The 16,603-nt window shown below is 42.9% G+C and overlaps 1 pseudogene; it reads right to left on the bottom strand.

Annotated features, from left to right (window-relative positions):
• Nucleotides 1–1,109: 1,109 nt before the first annotated feature.
• On the bottom strand, nucleotides 1,110–16,603 carry LOC110546300 (peptidyl-prolyl cis-trans isomerase A-like; annotated as a pseudogene).

Here is a 16,603-nt window from a genome sequence, read left to right as displayed (position 1 = left end):
AAAGGCAAGTTTCTGCCTTCCAGGCATGTGACTGTCTATCTTCTGAGTTTCACGAGCTTCTCCCTTCCTCCTGGAAGGACTGTTTTAAAATGCCATAGTACAGTTGGTTAAAAAAAAAAAAAAATTCTTACTTTGCAAGAGTAAGACCTTAGCACCAGAATCTGAATGAAAAAGGCTGGGTATGGTGTTGGGTGTTTGTAACCTGAGCACTGGGAGGCAGAAGCAAGCAGATCCCCAGGGCTTACTGCTTTGTGCGCTCCTTTGTGAGAGATCCTATCTCTAAAAACAAGGGGGACAACACCTGGGGAATGACACCCAAGGTCGGACTTAGCTTTGTACACACACAAGCACAGGCACATACACAGCAACAGTATCTCCAAATTTCAGTGAGTGTGTGTGTGTGTGTGTGTGTGTGTGTGTGTTTATACAGGTGTACAAAAGTATAAACACAGAGATTGAAGTCAGTTTCTTTCTCAGTCACTCTCCACCTTATTTTCTGAGACAGAGTCCCTCACCGAACTTGGAGCTCAATGATTCAGCTAGACTGAGTGACGAGTGAGCTCTAAACAGCCAGTGGTCTCTGGACTCATAGCGATGGAGTGACAAGGCATGCCACTATGTGCAGCTCCTCTGGGGTAGCTGGGAATCCAAACTCAGACTCGTGTGTCCAGCACTTTACCAACTGAGTCATCTGCCCAGAGAGCATCCTTTTCATCCCATAACGTCAAGCATCTTTTGTCCCTTGGAGACACATTGTAACATTGAGATGGTGGTATTATACAGACTTAAACAAGAAACATGACTGATTTTATTATTAAACTGGCTAAGAATCTCCACAGTAAGAAACGTTATAAAAATGTTGACAGCTTATTACATTCTTGTATTACAGAGATGTGTAAGCTTACAAATAGCATGGGAGTTTCCTGAGTTCTGAATTTTTTCTTATTTACTTTTTATTTGTAATCATAAATTTAACTCTGCAATCCAACTAGACTTGGAGGGAAATGAGGAAAATACAGAACTCAGAGAACTTCTGTGAGAGCAGAAATTACAGGATAGGGTGAGAAGATGGGGTGGGGCATCTCTCCTGAGAAGGAATGGGCTGGTGGCTAAGATGCCTGCAAGTCAAAAGAGTTAGAGTTGTCCACAGTCTTCTTGCTGGTCTTGCCATTTCTAGACCCAGAACACTCCATGGCTTCCACGATGTTCATGCCTTCTTTCACCTTCCCAAAGGCCACATGCTTGCCACTCAGACTTGGCAGTGCAGATACAAAACTGGGAACCGTTTGTGCTTGGTCCAGCATTTGCCATGGACAAGATGCCAGGACCTGTGTGCTTCAGGATGAAGTTCTCATCCTCAGATTTCTTCCTGTAGATGGGCCTGCCGCCAGTACCATTATGGTGTGTGAAGTCATCACCCTGGCACATGAATCCTGGAATAATTCTGTGAAAGGAGGAACAGTTATATTCAAATCCTTTTTCTCCAGTGCTCAGAGCAGGAAAGTTTTCTACTGTCTTTGGAACTTTGCAAACAGCTCAAAGGAGATGTGTCCCAGGGGCTGGGCATCGGCCTCGATGTTGAAGAACACAGTGGGTTCTTCATGGGGTTGACCGTGGCTGTAAGTGGTGACAGGGGACAGTGGTGTCTGCAAAGCCTAAAGTTCTGAATGTTAAAAGCTACCATTGAAAGATATTTTGAAAGTTGATGAATAGACTAATGTTCAGATTTGGGGATGAAAGCAAGTATGATACTGTAGCCAGATAAATTGCCACAGCCTTATTAAAGTACACCTCATGAGGTCTGTACTTGTGTTAAAATGAGGACGGAGCTCAGGAATAACTGTAGAACTGTAGATTATTCTCTGAAGACAATGTGCTGAGTGTTCGTGTTTTTCTAATTCAACTCTTTCTGGTTTGATCTTTTTAATCCTGACGTCACTTGAAGTAAATCGGTAAAGCTTGGAAAGTTTGTTATTCTGGCTAATGGCCAGCTAAGGGACCCTCTAAGAAGTTATTTTAGGGCTTTGCTTTTATCACAAAGGAGATGATTGAGATTTTTGTTTCATTGTTTTCCTCTGTCCAGATGGAAGCAGGCAATGCTGTGGTACTAGCAGTACTGAGTGCCAGAGACTTAGGGGCTGGGCCCTGGACTTCAGAGGCTTACAGTGAGACCTTAAGGATGAAGGGTTTCAAAGCCAGGGACTTGCAGCTGTAGGTATTCAAGTTAGGGGCATAAGAGCCCTTGAGTGCCAGTAGCTGCCCAGTGGCTGAGTTACAGTGCAAGCTACAGGTGTTGAGCCCACGCTCTGAACCTTTTGTGGCACTCTGGACCTTTTCCAGTGGCCCTTCATGGTCTCTTGCTCTCCATGATCTTAGCTCTCTGCTGCTTTTTTTGTTAGCAGCATGGTCACCTGTGGTCCCTACAGTCTCTATTCCCAGCCATACTCTGAAACCTTTCAGCCTCCTCTTAGCTGCTGAATTGAGGGATGATAGCCTAGAAGTCATGAGGGCTTATAGTTTAGGGAGTCTCTCTGATCCAACAGTCATCTACTGCTACCAGCTGGAGTTTTGTTTTTTGTTTTGTTTTGTTTTTTGTGCTACCAGCCATCCCACTTTACCCATGATAAAGACCATTTGAGAGAAACTTTGACTGGGGCCTAGTGCTGAAATATCAGGGAAGGAGGGCAGTGCCTGGTGAGAGGCATCCTGGATTGAGCCAGGGAGTCTAAAAACACATTGCTTATATAATCAGAAGAAGGGTGTGGCATACATGTGCACAGCTTGAGGTCCAACAGCCTCAAGCCTGAAGTGCATAATGATCACATGCTTTCCTTGAGTCACTAAAGGAAGCGCTCCTCCCTGTTCCTAATGAGAATAACTACAAGATGAGTGGGGTTGTCTAGGTGTCACCAAGGCTTGTCATAGCTGTAGTGAAGTCCCCTGGAGCCAGGACAAGCTGCCTGGAACTGCTATAGGTAAAGCAAGGCCTCCTGCAACTAAGTCCATGCTTTCAGCAACAGCTGCAGTGGTAGTGGTCTTTGCCCTGGAGTAGTTTCCTCAAGGGATCTATGAATTGTTCACTGCCCGAAATGGTTGGGTTGCCATGTTGAAAGCCCACTATGTAGCTTAGGAAAGAACTGTTTGATCTGTAGGTTCTTGTTCAAGGTAGCTGTCAATCAAGTGGCTGGTATGTCTGTTCCTAAGAGTTTGGCTACTTGAAAAAAAAAATATTAAAGGATTCTTATGATAAAGATCTACCATGAAGTTAACATTCTCAACTGTACTTAACAGTGTTCAAAGTCAAATACCTGTAAGGGGAGTTGGGTCCCTCTGATCTCATGTTGAAAACATTTCTAGTTTCTCTATGCAAACAGATCTTTCCCTGTGGCTTTTCTTATGTACGTAAGAAGGCAAACTTTGCTCTTTTGTATAATTGAAAGGGTACCAGTAACTTTTTACCCTTTGTGATGGTTGATGTTGCCAACCTCACAGGATCTAGAACCACTTAGGAAACAAACTTCATTTCGGTGGATGCCACTATCAATAGTGGGGTCTCTGGAAGGGATGAAATAGAAGAAAGAGCTGAACAGCGGGATTCACTCATCTCTCTCTCTACTTCCTGACTGGGCACGCTATGGTCTCTTGCATTCCATGATCTGCTGCTTCTCTTCTTAGCAGCCATGATCATCTGTAGTCCCCACAGTCTCTACTCCCAGCCACACGCTGGAACTCTTCAGCCTCCTCTTAGCTGCTGAGGTGAGGGATGACAGCCTGGAAGTCATGAGGACTTTTAGTTTAAGGGTTCTCACGATATTTCTGACAAGCCTGGTCTACCATGATGGATAGTACCCTTCAATTGTGAGCCACAATGAACTCTTCTTTCCTTAAGCTGCTTTGTTAAAGTTTCTTCAGAACAATGAAAAAAAAAATACAACTCAACTTACCAAGTACTCTTTAGGACTTGTCTGACTAGGCCCCGGCTCTAAGGATGGCAACTTAAAGACATCATAATCTCCACAATTCTGACCTGAGTTTGAGTCACTCAGTTTCACCAGCAAAGAAAGCCTGTGGTGAAGAGGAGCTTTCTTATAAGCCTCTCACTTCCTGAAAGACTCCCTGAGAGGAATATCAAATGCTAGAAAGGAGCAGTATACCCCAATTCCATGACCATAACTTCACTATTTCCTCATTTCCATAAAAGAATTTGTCTATTTACTCATTTGTGTGATGTAAAGACTTGTGTTGCCCACACTGGCCTCCAGTTCTGTTTTGGCTTCTCTAGCGATATAACCACTGCTCTTCAAACATCTGCTTAAGTCCCTCCTCCCTGTTCCTGCAAAGCTTCTGTGTTTTCATTAGCAGCATATTATCTCTGTGATTTTTCAGAGAGCAGAGAATCCACAAAACAGTGACATTAGTAGCACCAAATACTCCAGCACTTCCTTGAAGCGATGCTTTGTTCTCTCCTCATTTCACATGGAAAAAAAAGTTCTGGGCCCTGACTCTGGATGCCTTCCCAGTCCTGTGTTTAAGAACCTCTGCCTTTTCAAATCCCAGTAGGTCCCTCATGTTGACCGTTGGGTACTCTGAAACACTTTCTACCTTAGAAGAAAACAAAACCGTATTCCAGCATGTTGTCTTCCTCAGTCCTATGCTATGCCCTTATTTTCACCCCCATGGGTCATGAAAACATTCTCCTACCCATGGTTCCTCACGTTGCACTTAACTTCAATATTACCTCCACTCAAATTAACCAGTTTCAAACTCAGTAGTTAAAGCACTCAACTCACCAAGTACTCCTCAGGACTTATCTGACGAGGCCCAGGCAGTAAGGATGGCAGCTTAAACACTTACTCTTCTTAGAGGCTTTTCCTTGGGCCTCACAGACAGTGTTTCCTGGTGGTCAATAGCTATTTCTTTGGTCATTCTTCCTTGAGTTTCTAAAACATCTTCATTCATCTGTTCTCTTATTTTCATAACTATATCTTCCCAAAGTATCTGTAATATGCCATGTGGTATGCTGGAGACGGAGAAAAGAATTTTGTATTATTTGAACTCTCCAGAAAAGGCACTCTCCTACATGCATTCAAAGTTTATTTAGCATGTGTTTTTAAGTGCCCCTCAGTTTTCATTCTAGATTTTTAAAAAATGTTTCCTCAAGACCTATACATACCCCTTTTTGGTAGAAACTTCTACAAAAACATTAAAAGTTGGTGGAGTCATTAGGGAGCTAGGTGTCTAAATAGTTAAAGTGTTTACAGGGATAGGAGTTAGAATCCCCAAAACCCATGAAAAAATTGGGAATCTGTAATTTCAGCACCCTGGAAGCAGACACAGGAGGCCCCCAGTGCAAGCTGCCTAGCTAGAATAGCAATAAGTTAGAGTGTTCAAGGTTCAGTGAGAGACACTGCCATGATTTAAAAAAAATGGCCAGTGAGAAAACATTTAACACCAACTCCAAGTACACAGACACACACACCTGTACATACTATACATATATACATACTAAAGAGAAAAGTATCTCGAGATTAAGGTTTAGGCTATAGCTCAGAGAGAGTCAAGCACATAGACAGTTGAAAACACATACTAAATAAACTTTGTATGTTAGGGAGTGCCTTTTCTGGAGAGTCTAAATATTGAAAGCAAAATTAAAAAATTGATTGTGTCATAAGAATAAAGGTTCTAGCATGTAGGTAGCTAGGGTCAGGTCTCCAGTCCTACAAAAAAGAAAAAAAAAAAGGTTAAGAAAAAAGTTTGTGGAAAGTTGAAATGGCGTGAATAAACTGAAGATTTTGGCAGCAGGTATATAAGCTGAGGACCTGACCACTCCAAAGTATGTTTGAAGAAAAGATTTTTATTGTAGATATGAAGGAGAGCTCAGCCACAGGCATCCAGAAGAGTCCAGAGAGAAAGTGGTACACTGAACATGGCCAGCAGATTGGACCAGGCCATGGGGTTCAAGGGAGCAAAAAAGGAAGATGAAGAGAGAGTAGGCAAAGGAGGCCAAAAGAGAGGGAGAAGGGAGAAGGGGACAACAGAGAAAAACAAAAAGAGAGAGGTGGGACCAAGAAAGCACATAGCTGACATGGCAGGGTGATATTGAATGAGAAGCTGGGGAAGGAAAGCCCATGAGTTGGAGAAATTTAGGGTAGGAAACTGGGTGAGAAGCCTGCGAAGAGCCACAGGTACCCAGTGAGTCTGGAGGCTAGCATACACTTTGGTACGGTAATAGCATCATTACAGCCATGTGTCCCTTCTGACACTGATAAGGAAATTACTCCTTTAGTAGGAACCGTTGGTAGAAGGGAAGAGGCTCCAAAATTTGGAGGAGAAGGAGTTTCCTTTGGACTTGACAGTTGTTCCCAGAAGAGAGATATTGAAGCCATTGCAAACTTCCTCCAAGCATGAAGCCCAGGGTCCCGGCTGAGCTTAGCATTTGTGAGGCCCTTGATTAGATATGCCTGGGGTTGGGGTCTAGCTGAGCCCAAGAGAAGCCCTCAGTTGAACTTCACCCAACCTAACACCTTTGAACATGCTGTTCTCCTTCCTCCCTTCAACCTCTGCACCTAAACATTGTGTCCCAAGAAGAAAGTTAGCCAGTCAGTAAGGACAAGGAAATGAAGTGGCAGAGAGGCTAACCTTACTCTGAGATGAAGCTGAGAGGTGCTTTACCTTCTATTAGAACAGAGGATATGGTAGAGGCAGGCAAGCACTGATCCTGGTGCTGACATCTTGCAGCTGCAGTAATAAGCTCTTTGCAGCCAGGGCGTTCTCCCTGTATGTTCTCTAACTAAGCCCTCCATGCTGAATGGAAGCTAAGATGGCCTATGTCTGTGTGCGTCTGTGTGCCTAGCATAATATACTATTAAAGAACTAGCTAAAGATCTGAGTAAGTTTCCTGGGGACGTTGATAACAACAGAAGGAAAATAAAAGTGATATTCATGTTTCATCAGGGACTACTGTTAGTATTTATTTAAAAAATATGCCACGCACACAACAGATATTATATAAAAGAGATTTATTTGATGGAGGTGGAGAGATAGTGAGGAAAAAAAGAGAGACATGGTGGGGAGGTCCCCAGGAAAGAAAGCAAGGCAGAGAGGAAAAGGTAGGCAGGTAAGAGCAAGGCAGAGTGGTGGGTTGGTCCTTTTATAGTTTGTGCATGCGCAGCTGAATGGTATCTGCCACACACCTGGCGGGCAGCACACAGGAAGTAGGCAATCCAGAAGCAGGCTGCCTGTGCCCTAACAGCCATGTTCCCTGACATGCTGGTCATGGACTAAACCTCTGAAACTGTAAGCCATCCCCAATTAAAGTCTTTCTTTTGTAAGAGTTGCCATGGTGTCTCTTCACAGCAACAGAACACTAAGACAACAATTCACTTATAGAATAGAAATTCCAGATGGAAGGGTGTGTGTGTGTGTGTGTGTGTGTGTGTGTGTGTGTGTGTGTGCGTGCAGGTTCAAGGTGGGTTGCTCCTATTCACAGTGGTATCATTAAGGAAATAGCTTATTGCCGCTGTCTCTGTCACTGCCCCGGAAACATCCCCCCACCCTCCGGGTGTGTAACACACACACACACACACACACACACACTCAGCAGGGGATGGAGCCCAGTGCTTCAGGAGTACTGTGCAAACACCCCACCACTAAGCTACACTGCCAGCCTTCTGTTGCATTTTATGTTGCTGTCGGGGGAATTAAAAAGGGGGAATTAAAAATCATAACTGCAGAGTCAAGCTGTGGCAATGTGGCTGCAGCGGCTCCAGGCATCCCATGCAGAGCTGGCAGAGTTCTCTGTATGCTGTTAGGCAGCTACTCCTGGAATCCAACCACGTATCTCATTGGCCCCAAATCAACCATGTGCACATTTCTGAAACCATGTGTCCATTTCCATCCTCTCCCCTTCCCATGTTCAAGCTGGCAGAAGAGATAGGCATGTCTTGCTCATACCTGCCACAGGATTATTACAGTAAGCCAATTCTGGTGGGGAAGCCTACTGTCGTCCTGCCCAGCCTTTCTGATTGGGAAGACTGAAATCTGCTGTATTGGTTTGAATGGCCATTGAGTTAACACAGCAAAGGCATGCCTTAAAGTCAGACTCTTCGACTTCTAAAGCTGGCAATTTGCTCTTTATCCTAACTATATTTCTCTATGTGAATTTTTTTTTAATTTCTCCATATTCAGGAAAGCAAAGGATGAACTTTTCTGGCCTTCTAGAATACGAACTGAATTTGTCTTTCTTCAGAGACAGAGAGGGGAGCTGAGCAGTGGGCATGCCTGGGGAATACTGTAAAGGAAGGATCTGAATCTAGGTTCCCTTAGGACAGGGGTTCTCAGGTTGTGGCTGCTGGGGGCATCCAGAGACCCTTTCCCAGAGGTCGTGTATCAGATAACTCTGTATAACAAATGTTTACATTTTGATTCATAACGGAAGCAAAATTAAAGCTATGAAGTAGTAACAAAAATAATTTTACATTAGCGTTCACCCCTACCTGAAGAAACTAGGAAGGTTGAGATCTGTTACACCAGAAACTACTCAGCTCTGAGGCTTGAGGGGGCCCTTTCAGGGGAAGCTGCAAATGTTACCTGTCTGTATCTTTCTTTATAAAGGGCTAAGTTACACAGTCGGAACCTTGAGAACCCCAGCCCATTTGTTAACAGGAGTAAATGTGCCAAGGGTTGTAGGCTGCTTTAGAGACCCCACTGGATGGGTTTAAAGAAGAGCTCTGCGCATGTGCTGGCATATACGCTATTACCACGTCCGTGCTGATGCTTCCCCAGGGCTCACAGCCATCATAAGAAGCCTTGCCAGACACTGCATGAATTTCTTGTTCAGAGTCTTAGCTTTGTTTGGGACGACACTGTGCCAACCTTGTGTCAAGATTGGTATGTGTCAGTCTTATCTCCTTTTGCAAGAGCCTCATTAACTTCCTGGAGTCCATAGATGGTCCTGAGATCCATTCCTGGATGATGAAATAAGAAGAAATCTCTCGGGGACTTCTGGGAGGACGATTGCTTTTCTGATAAAAATGACATATATAGTTTTCTTTCTGCCTGGAACACAGACGTGTTATCTTGGCTCTGGCAGCCATCTGACTTTGTTCTAATGAAAGAATGCAATACATTATTCATGAAGTCTACAGAGACCATGGACTCTGGTGCCCCACCACTTTAAATACTGAGCTAGAACCAGGTTACATTTATGTATTTATGTTTTTGTTTTATTTTGAGACAGGGGCTTGAAATGGGGTCCTTTTGCTTCAGTGTTCCAAGTACTAGGATTTGGGGGCATGCTTGGCTTGTAGCCTACATTTAACCAGTGGCTGATACATAGAGGCTTCAAAAATATGTTTGTGGAACGAGGAAAAAATTAAAGGTTGAAAAGGCTGACGAGTCCTATAATCTTAGTGCTGAAGAGGAGAGGACAGGAAGATCTGTGGGACTTGCTGGCCAGCCAGCCTGACCAAATTGGTTGAGCTGTAGGTTCAGGGAGAGATCCTGTCTCAGAAACTAAGGTACAGAGTGACAAAATAAGACAGTTGGTGTTGATCTCTGGTCTCTACACATGTGCACAGATGCGTATGTGCATTTGCACACACAAGAGAGTGCATGCACACACACAGAGACAATACATGGGTGAATGAATGAAGGCACTAGTGAGCCCAAATAGCATTTATTATTAATTCTTTTTTTTTCTTTTTGGTTTTTGAGACAGGGTTTCTCTGTGTACCCTTGGCTGTCCTGGACTCACTATGTAGACCAGGCTGGCCTCGACCTCACAGAGATCTACCTGCCTCTGCCTCCTGAGTGCTGGTATCAAAGGCATGTGTTACCACTCCCTGCTTATTCTTAATTTCTAATGTGATGTGATTTGTTCTTCTTGTTGCAAAGTACGAACAAAATACTATGCAGAAATAAAAGCAAACTAGGCTGGCATGATGGCTTAGTGTTTAAATTCTTTCCATTTAAGTATGGTGATGCCAAGTCCACACACACATCACACACAATAATAGCTAATTAATTAATTAAAAAGTAAAAGTAAAAACAAACAACATGGTCAAACTCAAAAACAGGATGATAAACAAATGAAGCCAGCTCCAAAGGAAACACATTGTATGGATTCATTGGTTTGAAGCTCTAGATTTCCAGAACCAGCAGGACCCAAAATCAAAGTGTTACATGGAAAAATCAAGGATGAGAAATAAGACAAAACAATAGCTGTGACCAGGAGGTCTTACATAAGCTAATGACCTATGCCAAGTAAGTTTATTAAGAAGTACAGCATCATATATACTATTTGCAGGGTGCCAGGGGACAGCCAAGGTCAGCAGAGAGTTAAGTCAGACAGTGTTGGCAAAGAGAACATGGGATACCTCAGACAGCTGCCAAAGTACAGCTAATCACAGCCCAGGAGGCTTGGGTCCCAGAAGCCACAACCTTGACTCTTTTGAGGAACTAGCTCCAACCCTAGACTGGTCTTGCCAAGTCCTTTCCTGGACAAGGTCACAGAATTAAAATTCCCCTTGTCCTTTCATCAAGCCTCGGAGAAAGTCTTGCGTTGTTTTGGCTTCCCATCTAGGAAAATAAGCTTATTATACATCAGCAGGTCCTCACCTTGTGGCATTGTTCCCAGTGGGTGCCTCAACCATGGGCTCAGTTCCAGGGAGGACTGAGTGGTGAGGGACACAGAGGAGCATTTAGGACAATGGGAATGTTCTGAGTCTTGATGGTGGTGGTCGTCAACAGGTTTATATTTGTCAAAACTTACTAAAAGTGTGCCTTCCATTGTTTACATACTACCCTCAGGCCAAGTGCCTTGGTGGTTCACACTTGTAATATCAACATTTGGGTTTGAGGTGGGAGGATTACAAGTTTGAGCCTAGCCTGGGCTACACAGTGAGATCTTGTCTTTAAAACAAATAAAAATGGCTGGGTGTACTGGCTGGTTTTGTGTGTCAACTGAAGCTAGAGTCATCAGAGAGGAAGGAGCCTCAGCCAAGGGAAGGCCTCCATGAGATCCAGCTGTAAGGCATTTTCTCAATTAGTGATCAATGGGGAAAAGCCCAGCTCATGGGTGGGGGTGCCAATTCCAAGCTGATAGTCCTGGCTGGGTTCTATAAGAAAGCAGGCTGAGCGAGCCATGTGAAGCAAGCCAGTGAGCAGCAGCACCCCTCCACGACCTGTCTCCAGGTTCCTGCCATATTTGAGCTCCTGTCCTAACTTCCTTTGGTGATGAACAGTAATTTGGAAGTATAAGCTGAATGAACCCTTTTCTCCCCAACTTGCTTTTTTGGTCCTGGTGTTTTGTTGCAGCAATTAAAACTTTTAACTAAGACACTGGGCATATGGCTCAGTGACAGAATGCTTGGTTAGCATGTAGAAGGCCCTGGATGAGAGAGACAGAGAGAGAGAGACAGAGACATGAGGAGCCAGTAGTAGGGAGGAATGCTGATGCTGAACATGACTGGCAATTCACACAGATGTAAGAAAGCCATGTAAAACAGAACAGAGATGAAACTGAGAGAACCATGAAAAACAACGAGATTAAAGTGTTACTTTCCAGACACAGCTGGGGGCTGGAGAAATGGCTGAATGGTTAAGAGTGCTTGCTGCCCTTGCGGATAACCAGAATCCAAGACCCAGCATCCACAACCACTAGGAACTCCAGTTCCAGGGGAATCTGGTGCCCTCTTATGGCCTGTACACCTTATACCTACACTTATGGGTGTGTCAGTGTTCTATTGCTGTGAATAGACACTGAGACCATGACAGCTCTTTTAAAGGAAACATTTAATTGGGGCTGGCTTACAGTTTCAGAGGTTCAGTCCATTATCATCACGATGGGAAGCATGGTGGCAGACATGGTACTGGAGAAGTAGCTGAGAATTCTACATCCGGATCCACAGGCAGCAGGAAGAGAAACTCTAGACTTGGCCTAGGCTTTTGAAATGTCAAAGCCCACCCCTCATGACACACTTCCTTCAACAAGGCCACAACTACTGTAACAAGGCCACACCTCCTAATCCCTCTCAAGTAGTGCCACTTCCTGAAGACCAAACATTCAAATCTATGAGCCTATGGAGGCCATTCTTATTCCAAGCACCACAGGGTGCATGTGCATACACAGACATACAGAAATACAGTAAATAAACTTTTTTTTTTTGAGACAGGTTTTCTCTGTGTAGCCTTCACTGTCCTGGACTCACTTTGTAGACCAGGCTGCCCTCGAACTCACAGAGATACACCTGCTTCTACCCCCCAAAGTGCTGGGATTACAGGCATGTGCCACCAAACCCAGCTAATAACATTTTCTTAAAAAGAGTTGTAAAGCTTCTAGAAATGAGTCTTTTAATGCAAAGACTCCTGGGTTTCTTCAAACTGGAAAAAAAAAAAATCTGTACCTGTTGAAGCTTCATCTAGAAGCTTCTTTGGGATGTAATGGAATTGGTTCACTTCCTGGCCTACGAAGCTTTTTCTCTTAAAAAAAAAATTAAAAAAGAGGTGTAATTTCCCCAATTGAGAACATTTGCTGCTCTTCCAGAGGACCCAGGTTTAATTCACAGCCATTCCTAATGGTCCAGAGGATCCAGTGTCCCTTTCTGGCATTCAAGGGCACCAGGCATACATGTGACACACAGACATACGGACAGGCAAAACATCCATACATATAAAGTAACTTTAAAAAAAATTGATGAGAACTAGAGGCCTGAATTCACAGTAGCTTATTTCTGATGTCAGCTTTCTAAAAGACCCAGCCCCTTCCTGCCATGTACCTCACCCATAACCTAGCATCTATGCACGGAGGTCAAGTACAGGCAGAATCTACAGACAGGAGAAGGGCGTGGCTGCATCCTGCAGGTGCATGTCGCATCTAGAATTATCTAATTGGGGTATTTTTTCTGCTCTATTGGGAAACTTTCACTCTTACACTATGATGTTAATTTAATGGAATAGCTAATGACATGATAAAATGAAATATCCATTTTGGAAGGAAAGAGGCAAAAAAAAATTTTAATACCTAAATTTTAGTTGTATGGTGGTGGCACCCACCTTTAATTCCAGCATTTGGGAGGCACAGGCAGGCAGATCTCTGAGTTCAAGTCCAGCTTGGTCTACAGAGTGAGTTCCAGGACAGCCAGGATTACACAGAGAAACCCTGTCTCGAAAAATAAAAACAAAAACAAAATTGGGTCAAGTGAGTAACCACCTCAAAAAGATGAAATAGGATTCACATCTCAAAAAATTAAATTTTGACCTAAAAATAACCATGAAAGAATTATCTTGTAATTAAAGAAAAAGGAAAAAAGTAATCTTGCCAGGCATGGTGGTGCATGTCCTTAATCTCAGCACTCAGGAGGCAGAGATAAAGTCAGGCAAATTTCTGAGTTTGAGGCCGGTCTGGTCTACAGAGTGAGTTCCAGGACAGTCAGATCTACACAGAAAAAACGTATTGCAAAAACAAACAAAACAAAATGAAAAAAAAAAAACCCAAACACAAAGTAACCTTTCTAAACGTGATGAACTTTCTGTAGAGTTATACAGATATGAAACAAAATGGAGTGTATTACTTATTCTATAATTAGTAATAAGAGTAAAATATTACAAATGACTGAGATTCATTAGTTGTGGGCTTACCTTGTTATTAAATTGTCATTGAAAGAATAAAGCAGTTCTCTACTACACATAGATATGTCTGACCCCCAAGATACATCAAAGGATAAAGATATCCTTCCAGGATATCTCACAAGATATCTTACAGGATCACACGTATCTTACATGACCTGTATACTAAATATAAAATTTATATTCTACTTTTTCTATTTCACAATGTATTAGTACAACATTTCATGAACTTAAGATATAAGTTCATGAAGGTTGTCATAATAAATTCTATGAATGTGTATTAATGTGTTGATTACAAATGTTTTAGTAAACATACGTTTTTCACGTTTCAAAAAAAATGGGCATTTTAACCAACTGATTTCTTGCTTGTAAACATATGTTAAAATAGGTTTTTTTTTTTTTAACTTTCTTAAGTTCTGAGTGTGGTTGAACATCTTTGGAAGCGTTTATCTAGAATATAATTATTTTCCCAATGAAATACCTGTTTGAGACACAGTTTCGTTTCATTTTTCCGCCATGTACACCTGGCTGGCTGGCCTGGTGTCATTGTTCAGGTCTTGTTTAGGTGACTGTGATGGTCTGAAAAGCAACGGCCCCCATAGGTTCATAGATTTAAGGGAGTAACTATAAAGGAATAGGGGGTGTGGCCTTGTTGGAAGAAGTGTGTCACTGAGGGTGGACTCTGAGGTTTCAAAAGCCCAGGCCAAGTCAGAGCCTCTCTTCCTGCTGTTTGTGGATCCAGATGCGGCACCCCCAGCTTCTTCTCCAGTATTCTACTGCCTGCCTGTCACCATGCTTTCTGCCATGACGACAGTGGACTAAGCCTCTGAAACTGCAAGCCAGCCCCAATGAAATGCTTTCTTTTATAAGAGTTGTCATGGTCATGGTGTCTCTCCAAGACAGCCGCTAAGAGTTTGTGGGTACAACTCCTTGCCATGTAGAGAGGACACTATCTCATAACAGACTGCTTTTCCAGGTTTTCTTTTATTTACTGCTAGGCCCCTTAACTTCTTTTGGAGGACATTTAACTAACGGTATCTTGCAGTAAGGTGAGCAAGTCTTTGTTTGAATACGTGAAAGACACTTTAATTATGTACCATGCTGATTTCCTGAATTAGCTTGAGGCCTGTATGCCTTGTTTAGTGATCCTACTGCAGTTTCTCCCTATACATTCCTATCTGCAAATAGTGGTAATTTTACCTCCTCGCTCCAATTTCAAAGCATTTTCCCCTCTTGTTTAGCTAGATAAACACTGCATGTTTATCATATTGTACGTGGTTTGTATCTTATGTAATTCATTAATCTCCACCTTTATTTTCTTACCTTCTGGTTTTCTTGGTTTTAACATCTAACATGTTCAGCTGGATATTAACTTTCTTCTGAACACGGTCATAGTTTTATCACTGAGTTCATGATGTCTAGAACATTCTCTGTAGCAACTATTCCAGATATCCTTAATTTCAGTTTAGATTGTTTTGTTTGTACCAAAGTTTGAAGTTTTTTCTTTTTCTCCCAGTGCCAGTGTTTAAATCCAGGACCTTGAAAGGTACAGGACAGTGCCCTACCACTGAACCACCTCCCAGCTCTATTGATTTCTTACTGGTGCCAGTCTGTTTGCCTGTTGGCTTGTCTGTTTTGTGAGGGAGGGTTTCTCTACAGAGTCCAGGCTGGCCCCAAACTCTCCTGCCTCGGCATTCAAGCCCTGACACTATAGACGTGCTTCTACCATGATGTTCAGTTGCATTTTCATGACTGTTTTCCACATTAATTCCAGTCTCTGAACTTGACTACAGCTTTCTTTGTAGACTAAGGCATAGCCAGGTATTGTTTGTTTGTTTGTTTTTCTTTTGAAAGTTCAGATTAGTTTAACTTTATCAAAGGAAACATGAAAATATATGGTCAATTACTAATTTACTGTGTTAATAATGGGTTGGTTTTACCGAGAAACGTCAAGTGTTTTTTAGCAGTTTAGAGACCGTAATTTCATTCTCCTTGAGTAAAATTGCGGACAGCTGCAAATGGGCAAAGAAGCAAGTTGCTGTGTTCTGACTGCAGGGACGTGGTTAGGCCAATAAAGAAATTTCAGTTGTCCATAGACTTGGGGAGCCTGAGAGATTTGCTGATGGCACGATGGCAAGCTGCCTCCACGTACCACTCGGTGCCCTTTGTTTCTGCTGCCATCATTGTCTCATGCCAGGTTTGTGCCGCCTCCCTTCTTAGAACTTCTGCGCGTGCTGTCAGATTACTGGAATGATATGCTTAGGTCTTCACATCCTTATGTTTAAATAATTCCTGCCACTGATGTTTGTCCTTTATTTCTAATTTTCCTCATAGTTTTTGCTCAATGTTGCTAAATTATTTGTTCCCAGCTGCCCCTAAGCTTAGTTCACCCCTATTGCAGGTACAACTTCTGACACTAGAATGTGTCCCTTAGTAAGACTGTTTTTCTTGTTTGTGAGACAGGATCTCACTATGTTCATCACGCTGGGTTGGCATTGGTGCCAATCCTCCTGCCTCAGCTTTCAAATGCTTGGATTACAAAACTGAGCCACCGTGCCCAGCTTGTTATTAAAATCCTGATCTTTATTTTTTTCCTCTGCATTTTTAATGGAAATTCTTATTTTTCTTGTGTTCAACCTTTCTGAATCATTTTTAATATCTTTAGTATCTTGAGTTTTGATTCCACGTTTTAAGTGGCGAATTCTTTTGATGTTGTTATGTTATGTATGACATATGCCTGTATATGCGCGTGTGTGCATGCTCATGTTGAAGCCAGAGGAGGATGTTGGGTGCTGTCGTTTACTCTCTTCTGTCTCCCCTCCTCCCTTAGACAGGGTTTCCTTGTGAACCTGAAGCTCACCTGTTCAGGCAGGTTGGCTACCCAGGGAACTCTGGGGATCTTCTCTCCACTCTCCAGTGCTCGGGTTATAGTATGCCTGGCTACTAAGAGTTCTGGAGAGTCAAACTCAGTCCTCAT

Source organism: Meriones unguiculatus, chromosome 1 (assembly GCF_030254825.1).
Source record: "Meriones unguiculatus strain TT.TT164.6M chromosome 1, Bangor_MerUng_6.1, whole genome shotgun sequence".
NCBI classification, from domain to species: Eukaryota; Metazoa; Chordata; class Mammalia; order Rodentia; family Muridae; genus Meriones; species Meriones unguiculatus.
Note: the sequence above shows the minus strand (reverse complement) of the source record. Positions and strands in the feature narration are given on the sequence as shown.